Source organism: Morone saxatilis, unplaced genomic scaffold, assembly GCF_004916995.1.
Source record: "Morone saxatilis isolate NCDOM2014 unplaced genomic scaffold, NCSU_SB_2.0 Contig8, whole genome shotgun sequence".
Lineage (NCBI taxonomy): Eukaryota > Metazoa > Chordata > Actinopteri > Moronidae > Morone > Morone saxatilis.
The window spans coordinates 8647392-8656735 of NW_023340257.1; the positions used below are offsets into that span (position 1 = coordinate 8647392).

Sequence of the window (9344 nt, forward strand, 5' to 3'; positions counted from 1 at the left end):
GCTCTCACCACTAACTCCCGACACGGACACTGCTCCTATTAACACTATATTATAGTAATGTACTGAGGGCCTGCAGGAGGTTCAGAGCTAAATGAGGGATTGTTTAATTCCACTGACTGGAAGTTACAGTAAGACAGAGTGTAAGAATGACTTCCAGTAAAAGGTTTCACACTCCTTACTGCTGTCTCGTCACCTGCAGTGGAATTTCCCTAGATGGGTTTAACTGGGGATAAACCAGCGTTTTCCAGCAGGGAGTTTACAGTCTGACGTGACTAGGAATTAGGGATACTTGGTATGAAAAAGTTTTGAAACCTCAGTTAAAGTAAGAGTAGTTGAGAGTGGCCATATGTGGGATAATGCACCCAAGAGCTGGCGCCTCGTCAGCTTTGGTTTGAGTCCAAACGTCGTGCTGTAGTCTGCGTGATGCTTGCTGTTCATGGGTTTGCAGTCTGGAGAGAATCGAAATACTCGATCATTTGGATTAAATTTTTTTTTAATTTAGTTTAGACATACAGCTGGTGTTATTTACTCATCCTTGATGCGGGTTGTGCTGTAGGCTTGTAGATGCGTAAAGAGTTTGTTTCCTTCAGCTCCCATTATTCAGTTACTTACATACTGTGGTGACTTCTCAGGAGACTAACTTGTCGCTTGCTCAGTGCATTCTGGGAAAGGCTCCAGTCCCATGTGACCCCTTTAAGAAGATAAGCAGTATAGAAAATGGAAGAATGGAGATGCGATGTTGACCTGCATATTCACTGACTTGTTAAGGCCCAGTCAACCAGTGAAACCACAGTGTGTTCCCAGTGGTGATGGTCACTGATCCTCTGCTTTAACCAAAGGAGCTGACTAGGCAGTGGACACCGCATACCAACACATTTTGTGGTTTCAGTCATCAACCTTGTTGTATTAAATGTGATTCAAGCTAAACATGTAGATTATCCAAATACCAGTTCCCTACTGTTGATGATGATGATGATGTTGATGATGATGATGATGATGATAATGATGATGATGATGATAATAAAAACACAACCAATCATTAGCTGGCAAAGCTGAGCCAGCTATTGCAAGGTGAGAACATTACCCATGAGTTTATACAACAGTAATTTATTCCCTGATAAAAATAATAATTGTAGACTTCTCTTAAAATAACCATCAGCCTGAGCCTAGAGTATTAAATGACTTGTTGTTGCCATGGTGGGGCCTTTTCTCCTTCCCCTGTCATGTCATAAGATATGACTATATAAAACAATGCATGCAGCTGAAAACAATATCATTAGGGTGAATGACCAGTACAGTCGCAACCTGGGTCATGTGTCTCTCATGCAAGAACAAAATATCTGCCAGTCAGCCAAAAGAGCATTTTTCCCTGACCGAGCGGGGTGATATGTAGCTTTTCAGGCTAGGCTGTTCTGCAGCACCACACTGAAGGACATTTTCCTAAAGTTATTGCCTGTATTAATTCAAGATCAACACCAAGGCCAAGTAAAGAGAGGAAGTGGTTGTTTTATTATAAAAGAATCAATAGTCATTAATAGGGCCTCATTTCCTTTTTATTTGGCTTTGGCCTCGTAAGTCCTGAGACATCCTTAATTTAATATCTGTTGGAGATGTAATATCCACTGTTCACATTACAGATAAGTAGCACAATTAATTGCCACGGAGAGTTACGTAGCTCCCTTCTGTAACTATGCCGGCACAAAGTAAGAAACAGAACAAGGTCAAGTAGAGTAACGCAGTAACAGTGTGGTAGATCCAGCCAGGTAAAGGAGACTAGTGATGGATTGCCTATCTGTCCCTGTGCCAGGATTAAATGATTCTGAATTGTGGGATTTGAAAATGACTGTCCAAGAAGTAATAACATAGTGTAAGTCACTTGACAGAAATGTAATTGGAAAGAATGAGCAGCTTTTATAGATCCAAATGTCTGCACCCTCCCTTGCTGTTCGTTTGAGCATCAGTCTATAAGACAATGAGTAAGCATGGGAATGCAGTAGGATGTTAGCATTAGTGTGTGCTGATGCTTGTTCGTTTACATGCAAGCATACACATGTATAACAGCGAGAAGATTGCAGTGCCTATGCACGTATGCTAGTGTTAGATGTAGATAAAGAGAGCAGTGGCTCCAAACAGAAATTCTGTCCCCATTCTATATTTAGCATGTCTGCCGGGGTAGGCAGAGGATCTCTGAAATGTGAAGATGACAGGAGCCTCCTGAGCCAGAGGTTATGAAGTGACATCTTGATGTGTTTGCGCCTGAATCACACTCCCACACACACCCAGCCAAAGACTTCTGACATTCCTACAAACCCAGAGACATTTCGATATTTGACGTCTAGTTACCATACATTAAGGCTCTGTTTTGATCTCCTTTTGAATCGCATTATTCTTTGCCGTTATTATGTTGCACCCCCTGTATATGTTCTCAGCTTTGAAAATGTGTGTTTTTTGAGAGCATGTGATGAATTTGGCACATTTGCTTTGCGGGACTCAAACATGTACAATATTTAAAGTGTTTGTCAGTTGTTTGTGTTTGTGGCGCCTGACACAGTGAGTTAACCTTCATCTCACATTGTAAAAGCGTAAACCTTTAAATGACCCTTTAAATGGTAATTTAGAGTTAATTTGATGAACGTGATGCACACATATCAAGGCTTTAAGCACATTTTTACACACAGACTGAGCAAAGGGATATACATATATGTACTCAGAAATCAATATCCAGTAGAAATTGCTTTCAAGCTGTGGGACATACAGTACAGTAGAGATGCAGCTGTTCAGGGAAAAATAGAAAACAGCGAGCAGTGCATAGCTCTACATTGCTAAATTACTTCCCATACACCTACAATGTCAGCGATTTGACATGCCGGACAAAGTGTAAACAGATTTCCATCACAGAGGATTGTATTACTCAAAGCAAAAATGGGAAATCTGAATTTCTCTGCAAGGGCAGAGCACTCTGGAATACAAAACCTCGACCAAGGGTGACTCAAGAAGCCTATAGATGAGTACAGAGGTCCAGCCTTCCTCAAAACAATTGACCCATATCATTAACAAACACTGATTTGCCTTCCAAGCACTTCCCCCCTGATGTGTATGGCCTTTGAATGACAGCATGCTTCCCTGAATAACAAGCCATCCTTTTTTTGTACCTAAGGGATTCTTCATGTTTCATTGATTGTAGAGCTTTTAGTCAGAAGGTCTTTCTATTCTGTCGCAGCAAGCTGGATGCCATGCTTCCAGTGAATGAGAGTGTTTGTAGGTGAAACTATACCTGCTTTGTACTACAAGTGCTTTTATTTCTACTAGTAGAGAGTCAAGGCAGGTTGTATTTTTATAGCATCCAAAGTACGTCCAAGGTAAAAATAAAGGTCACACTGGTGGAATGAGTGTATAGTCTGTCCTTAATTCATCTACTGCTTCTACAATATTTCTTTGTTTGACAGTTTCTTCATCTTTCTTCCTGCTGTGTTTCTGCCACACTCATACTTTCCGAGCTATCCAAGCATTATTCTGTATGGGCGTTTTGTCACTTGCATCTTGTAAAACACTAGACAAATGCCTAGACAGAGCTGGGTTTGTGTAGTATTTCTGACCTACAAACCCTCCCCCTTTTCATCCTTCACTGGGAAAATTACTGCCAGATTATTTTGGAACGTATGAACAGGAACTGCCTATTTCACTTTACTGCTAATCTTTGACAGATGTTCTGGAGAGACTCACATCCACATTAACTGGAGCCCCATGCACAACCTACACATGACATTACACTACATTAGTGTGCTCTACTGCTGTACACAAACAATTCAACGACGTTTTCTATCCATCTAACTATCATGCATACGTGACAACTACCTGCTGTTTTATACAGTACAATGGGCTATTTCTTTGCTGTGACCAGTAACTTTCAGAAACTGGAGTCTCTGCTGGTTCTCAGCCAAGAACCTCTGTAAAACAATAAATTGTCATTTTTACATGTTTGTTTTGTTGCACATATTAAACAAACAAGATGTAATGTGTTAATTAATGAGGTTTACAGCCTTTGAACACTACCAAGCTATTTTTTTACTGTGTCCAGTCTTTATGCGAAGCTAAGCTAACCAGCTGCTGACTGTAGTTTTATATTTACTGTATGGACATGAGAATGGTAGCAAGGTTCTCAGAAAATATTGGATATTCGATTTGAAAGCTCATTGCTAGGAAGTTGCTCCTGAGATTTTGCTCAGTACATTTAATGTTTTTACAATCAGTGATAAATCAATTGGCAGAAAATTAACCAGCAACAGTTTTTACAATCGATTAATTATTTAAGTCATTTATTAAGCAGAAATTAATTCTCTGTTTCCAGAGAAGTAGAGTATGTTTGGCAGAGAGTGTGAGAATTTGTGGCTTTCTGCAGCTGTTTATATCACTGCAAGTTAAATTATTTGTGTTTGACAGATAGTTAGTCAGACAGAACAGGCTAAAAATTAAAAGATTGACTTATTAGAAATATATAGATTTTCCAGTAAAGGTAATAATTGTTTTTGGCAGGCCTGCGTATTTATTTCCATTTTTGATATACTTTGACATTGCATGGTGGCATCAGGAATGCATATTTAATATGACCATAAATACTTAAATGTGGAGCCCCAATCCATTCTAATTAGTAAATGATGAAAATTGATATCAGCTGCTCCAAAACTAAAATAGGTAGCTCTTTAAGACCTTGGTTAGTTATAGCACTGAATTGTTGCTCTTCATAGTTCCCTGTGATCTCTATGGCCATGGCCATTTCCTCCAAAGGGAGGATTTCTGCTTATTTTCAGGAGTGAATAACCATGAAAGTCAATGGAGCAAGTGCAATTACAGCTTTCTATTTTCTTAGAAAGTGTGAAGTGATTTGCTGTTTGTGTGCATAAATATTTGAATCAAGGTCTATGATTGTTTTATGCGAGCAGTAAGGAGATCAAAGAGTGAACAGAACGATGAGATAAACGCTGATGCTGTCGGCGAGGTGGAGCATGGAATTGTCTCCCATTGATTCCCCCCACTAAAGGTCTGTCCTGATATTAATTCTGGGCAGCTATTGACATTGCTGGAAATAGGATTCCATCTATAACCAGCCGAGTGCTCTTCAGCTCCAAGAGCAAAGGTGATCAAAATTCATACATCTTACAAAAATACCATTTAAAATGATTTGTTTACCGGTGGTGGGGGCTGAGATGCTATCATCTCAGAGCTCTCAGCCCTGTTGTGGTGCTTTCAAGTGCTTTCTGCCGTAGTGAAAACTGGCAGTGCGGAATAAAGCTGGCATGCTTGTCTTCTCGAACAGAACATGCTTTTGATCTATGTACTCTGTCTCTGAAACCAGGTATATCTCTGTTTTCTGTGCAGCTGTGCGATCCAACTGCGCAAGAAATAAACAGCTCAAAAACCAAAATCCCTATTGCTGAGGTGTCTTTCACTTTCAAGCAGCTTAGCATAGTGCTTACATCAGTGACACAAAGGAAGAAAAAGCAAACTAATGATAAAACATTTACACCCAATGAGCAGCACAGGGGTGACATTGGTTGTATTATAGTAGCAGTTGAACCTGTGAGTCCCTTCAAAGGTTTCCTCTGTCACCTGAAAACCTGTTAACATGTCCAGAGGTTGACCAAGCCTGATCATGCTTATTGCACGTCATGTCAACATGATGTGAAATCATTCTTTCAACACAGCAGAGGGGGCCTTGATTGAATAGTTGGATGTTTTTGCTGCTGGACAAGGCTGGACTAACTGGGCTGACGCTTTAAGTGAGTGACATAGTGTCAAAACCACAGTAAACTGTCTGCCAATAATTTATCATTGCTTACTAGTCGCTTAGCACTTTAATTGGTCATGGGGTGCACCTGTCAGACCCCAACCTGTGCGGTGCCTCATCTCACACTGTGATTATTGATTATCATGTCCAAATATCAACCTGGACATTCAAAGAGCGTCATGCTGCTGAGATGAGAATCAGCAAGAGAATACAGCTCACAGCCAGACTGCGACCACATGGTGTCCTCTCCATAAATCTTAACGCAAATGATTTTTCTTGCAGACAAAAATTATTCTGAAATACATTTTTTTTTATGTATTCCAGTGTTGTGTCAATAGTGAAGACATATAATTTTCTTTCACTCTACATGGCATTCAGCTGTAATTCAATCCCCAGAATTGATTGCAGATGAAGAAAAGCAACTTGCACTACACCAAACAATGGCAAACCAGGCAGGGGTTTTTTTTCCTTTGCTCCGGCTTTTCCAATTGGGAGCTGACTGAATGAACTGGAGGAAATGTTCCACGTCGTCCTATTTAGACGCCTTCTGTTCCTTTCAATTTGAAACAGTTTATTAGCCCAGCAAGCAGGACACTCCATTAGGTGTTTTGAACCCGCATGCTCCATTGTCTCACTTCATTTCCTCTTTTGCTTGCCAGTCTTCCCTAAAGCGTTAGTGGCTTTAATCAGCAGAGGCCCCTCTGCCCTTTAAACATTTATCTTCAGCTGCTTTTGGTCGTCACCGAGAAGCCTGGAAAGACCCAAAGATGGATGTTGTTTGGAAAGAAGGGAATTCAGTGGCCATTGATTAGAGTGGTGGAAGACAAAGCAGTTACCTGCACAGGACCTGAACACCATCTGGAGGATCCCCTCCACTCTTAGTGTCTGATAGCTGAAGTCAGGACAGCCATCTGTCCAATTTAGATCTATACTGAGTGCGAGAAAGAAAAGGATTTTCTTTTGTTAGGAGACTGAAAAAGTTGATCGTGCAGTAACTTTAAATAGTGGGCTTAATCTATTTATTGACTGTAACAGAACTTTTGGAATGACCTTTAAAGCTCTATAAGATTTGCAATATTGCTGATTAATTCTTTATAGGGATGAAATCCTTACCTCATGTAATTGCCATTCATTAGGAATGAACTGTAAAATGCAATAACTTAGGTCCAGTCTTAGGTTGCCAGTCCTGCTCTCTCGCAGTGGCTGTCGTGTGATGGATGGTTTAATTATCCAACCACAATGCCAGCCATTTGGTCTTTCATAGCGCAGCAAAAACATTGTAAACTGACTATCATTGATCAATTGCTAGGTTGTCCACAAATTAAGTACGTAATGTTGCTGGTTGCACAACAGCTCTCTCCTCAGTATTTCATATTAAAGAGCGCAGGGCCCTTTATCAGGCTGAAAGGTTGAGAAGTTTGTTTCCACAGGAGATAATGTAACTCATACAGGGGCTCAGGCTGTGGTCAAAGTACAGTTTATATTGCCAGTGCTGAAAAAGCTTTTTTCCCCTCTTGTCCTCCCACTTCTTTTCCCCTTTCCCAGCAAAGTGGTTCAGAACAGATGGCACCACCACCTTTTTTTTCCGACTCGTTAGACTTGACTTGTTGATGAAACGGAGCCTTTACGCTATATTGCCCATGCAGATGTGACGCTGTACATTTTTTTAACGTAGCTTCTGTCTTAAAGTGCACAGCAGTAAGTGTGGTATAATCCACAGCCTGAAGTGACTATGGTATGGATGTTATGCTTATATCTTACAAGGCTCTATTGTGCTCATTTCCTCCATGAGCAGGAGGGCAGCATTAGCTTTGCATGGACATAAAGTATACACAAGTGCGCTCTGCAGATGTACGTCAGTGGCGCTCATGTGGTCGTGTGTACTCGCTACAGTAATGGAGGGTACCTTGGAGACTAGCAAATTGATGCCAACAACTTTCCAATCATAACTCGCAGCTCATTCAGTGAAGATAACTGCATTTCCTCCATTTGCTTCATCATCTGCATTTCATTTTAATGCACACTTGTTTAGCCTGGCCCATCATGCAGTTTGTCAGACCAGACTTTAGTCTTGCGTCTTTAGTCTGTCTGCAGACAGACAGAGGCTTAAGACCCCATTCAAGATGCCTGTCATGGTTTGGCATTGTTGTCCAAACTGTCACACTTCGAATGAATGTCTTATTGTGATTGCTCGATGAGGATGGGATGCTCTTCAGTGAGTGAACAGTGCAGTAGTGAGTGTTTTTCAAAATTATTAAACATGAGGCTTTTTTGGACCTCACATTTTCTCTCAACAGCAGACATAATTTTTATTTTGTGTGTCTTTCTTCAAGAGGGAAATCAAGAGTGTTAGCGTTTGGCTTGATTTGCTGTCTGGGGTCCAAAGACGCTGTGGAAGAAGAAATAGCAGAGTTTGCAAATTCAGGCTCTTAAAATAATTAAAGTTGGCATGATGACTCTGCTTTCTAGATGGGCCCAAACTTAAAAAAAGACAGCTTTGGGAGTTGCCACACAGCAACAGCAAGCCGTGTTATACTCTGAAATTAGGAATAATGAAGGTTAGAATATGCAATGTGCAGATAAGATGACATCAAATGCATAATTCTGTTACTGCGGTGAAAAATTACGCTTTTGGCCACTGACCGATCATACTAGAAAACAAACATTTTTCCATTTAGGAGAGGGAGATGCTGTTTACTCTATTAACCTTTCCTCTTGGTTGCACTCTTGACATTGAACAATGTGGAAGAGGCCGACTCCTCGCTGGCCCTTTTGCTAATGAGGCAATTAAGTCTATCCTGCCTTGGTTGAGCAAAGAGGCAGGGAGAGCAAGGCAAGTCATCTGCTGTCTCAGCAAACACCAAGCGTCTTAGCCGCGCTGCAGTCAGAATATATAACGAGGCCTGCTTTGTTGAAGTGGCCGCCTAGTCGTTGTGGTCCTCCCCTGTCAGTGCGACCCTTAGCACAGCTGGAGATCACAGGCAGCATCAGGCTGTATTTATCCATGTGCACTGAATCGCAGAAAATGGAAATGAAAGAAAACACTGAAAGAAAATAGTGTTTGCGCTCTACTTGTAGGCTATTGTGAAGCCATGGTGGGAAGTAACATGGACACAACTATTTGCACATTATTTTGGGATAACACAACAGCACATAGAGCACTGTTAACAGATAAAGTACCGGACTATTGCTTTTAGTCCCTGGAATGCACAGTCCGTTTTATAATAAATACTGCTTGGTATTTGTATGTTATGCTTCAGAAGACTTACACAACATCTCAGAACTTTTACTTTAAAGGAATACAGATATTATTATCATATATCAACAATGAATGTGTGTCAGTGTTGCCTAGATGTCCTGATACCTGTCTCATTTATTAGCCTCTGTTTGTCCTGTTGACTTGAGTATTTACAGTGATTCTGTATGTTATGAGTTATTAATGCAGCTAAAGGAGCTCTTGCTGGTCGACAGACTGAGAGGATGATGGGCTACTGAAGCCCAGTGTCAAGAGCGGTGAACACCGTGGCTGGAAATTTACTGTAGAGTACAGTGGAGAGCA

General features: G+C 40.9%; 1 protein-coding gene across 1 annotated transcript in view; it reads left to right on the forward strand.

The window, feature by feature from the left end:
- Nucleotides 1-9344, forward strand: part of clmpb (CXADR like membrane protein b) — a gene marked incomplete in the record, with an annotated part of 62502 nt that overhangs the window by 1092 nt on the left and 52066 nt on the right.